Raw genomic sequence first — 2,500 nt, 5'->3', positions numbered from 1 at the left:
AGTGCGTCGTTATTTGGAGGTTATTTTTACTGATCTTAAATAGAAAAAAAATCGGGACCACGGGTTATAATAATAATAATAATAATAAATGGCATTTATATAGCGCTTTACCCCGTTGTCACAGGCTCTAAGCGCTTTACAGTGATATAAAACAAAACATATTACAGTGAGACAAGTGTGAAGGAAACGTGATACGAATTCAATTTAACAACAACAAAATATGAAAATAATATTGCAACATTATGACGTAAAAAGATAAAACTTTAAGCGAGATTTGAACGTTGTCAACGAATCCGAGCATCTCACGTGTGACGGGAGAGAGTTCCAAAAATGGGGGGCCGAAAATTGAAAAGACTGTTCACCTATTTTACGCAATGGCTTAGGTTTGACAAGGATTGATTGGTCATTGCTTGACCTCAAGTTTCTATTGGGGACATATATGTTTAGAAGGTCTTTAATATAGGAGGGACTGTTCGTGCTCAGGGATTTGTAGACAACAGTACAAATCTTATAGGCAACTCTTTTTTCAACAGGAAGCCAATGTAACTCACGGAGAAGAAGAGTTGCTGACGGGTATTTTTTGTTATTGCGTACAATGAGCCTGGCTGCGTTATTTTGAGCAACCTGAAGTTTGCTAATTTTGTCTTTAGTTAAATTCGCCCAAAGGGAGTTACAATAGTCCAATTTATATAAAACCAAGGAATTAATTAAAAGTTCTGTTATATGCTTCGGTATTAAATTACGAATTTTGCTTATTTTTTTCATTTCTATGTACATAGATTGTATGGTGTTATTCACGTGGCTTGTCATGGAAAGATCTTTATCAATGATGACGCCAAGGTTTTTTGCTTTATTTGAAAATTCTATTGTGCTATTTCCGAGAGTAATTAGTGATTTATTTGCCTGTTTAAGGATACTCGGTCTTCCACACATTAAAATCTCAGTTTTACTATCATTTAATTTTAACTTATTGTGGTACATCCAAGATTTAATCTCATTAAAACAGCTCGTAATTCGTTGTATTAAGAACTGTAAATTACTAAGGGGTGCTGAATCATATATTTGCGTATCATCTGCATAAAAATGATAACTCAGATTGAATCTGGATATCACACTAGAAAGGGGCTGCATATATACAGTAAAAAGGACAGGGCCAAGAACAGAGCCTTATCAGGAGGTTGTCGTTATTCGGAGGTGTCGTAATCGGGAGGTTCCACTGTAGTTTTAAAGGGACTGCAGTGTAATTGAGTTGCTTTCGACAGCTGTGTCGTTTCAAGTTTGTGTATTTGTTTTTTGAAGGGTTTGTTTTATGGTAACAAGGAGAGAGGGAGAGAGTGTGAGAGAGAGAGAGAAGGAGGGAAAGGGAGAGAGAGATAATGAGGGAGAGAGAGAGAGGGAGAGAGGGAGAGGGAGAGAGAGATAGATAGAGAGAGAGAGAGAGAGAGAGAGAGAGAGAGAGAGAGAGAGAGAGAGGGGGAGGGAGAAACAGGGACTGCAGTGTAATTATTTGAGAGTTGCTTTCGACAGCTGTGCCGTTTCAAGTTTGTGTATCTGAGTTGAGGAGGGTTTGTTTAATGGTTACAAGGAGAGAGAGAGGGAGAGAGAGAGAGAGAGAGAGAGAGAGAGAGAGAGGGGAGAGAGAGAGAGAGAGAGAGGGGGGAAGAGAAAGAAGGAGACAGAGAGAGGGAGAGAAATAATGAGGGAGAGAGAGAGAAAGAGAGAGGGGAGAGAGAGAGGGAGAAACAGAGAGAAAAAGAGACAGACAAGGGGGGGAGACAGAGAAAAAAAAAGAAAGAGTGAGAGGGGGAAGGAGAGGAGGAGACAGAGGGAGTGGGAAGGTGGGAGAAATAGAGAGAGAGAAGGAGAGAGAGGGGGGAGGGAGGTAGAGAGATGGAAGGGGAGAGAGAGAGAGAGGGAGAGAGATAGAGAGAGAGAGAGAGAGAGATGAGAGGAGAGAGAGAGAGAGAGGAATAGAATGACAAAAAAACGTTGTTGCACCTGATAGGGCGTTTGAATCTCCTGACATATTTTAAATTGGGCTCTCTTCTTTGTGTCCTTAAGTAAGACAGATAACTCTATTCAACTCCAACTCCAGTAAATAATTTTAAATACTGTGCATAAATCGCATTACACGGGGGAGAACAAGCCGTAGCTTCAACGACACGTGGCGTATAGAGCAAATTATAACTTCTGCTTGGTGTCATGCTATTGAATTTATTCGACAACGACAAGGGTGTTACTGATATGAAACTCGTGTAAGGTGAGAAAGTGTTAGTTAAGCCTTTTCCATAGATCAACGTGACGTAGTTGATAAAACCCCGGCCATTTATTTGCTACTTTCTCAAACTGCTCATACTCAAATTAATAGGGTTTTAGTTTAGATACACATGACCTACCTACCGACTTCGTGGATGAGACCATGGGGAGGGAGTGGCAGGGATGATGGACAAATGCCTTTGCCTATACTCTACAATGATTGCTTAGCTATGGCCTCAATACC

Source organism: Berghia stephanieae, unplaced genomic scaffold, assembly GCF_034508935.2.
Source record: "Berghia stephanieae isolate SIO BIC M18660-M18661 unplaced genomic scaffold, UCSD_Bste_1.3 scaffold274, whole genome shotgun sequence".
In the NCBI taxonomy this organism is placed as follows: Eukaryota; Metazoa; Mollusca; class Gastropoda; order Nudibranchia; family Aeolidiidae; genus Berghia; species Berghia stephanieae.
The sequence above is the reverse complement of the archived record's forward strand: the minus strand, read 5'-3'. Positions refer to the sequence as shown.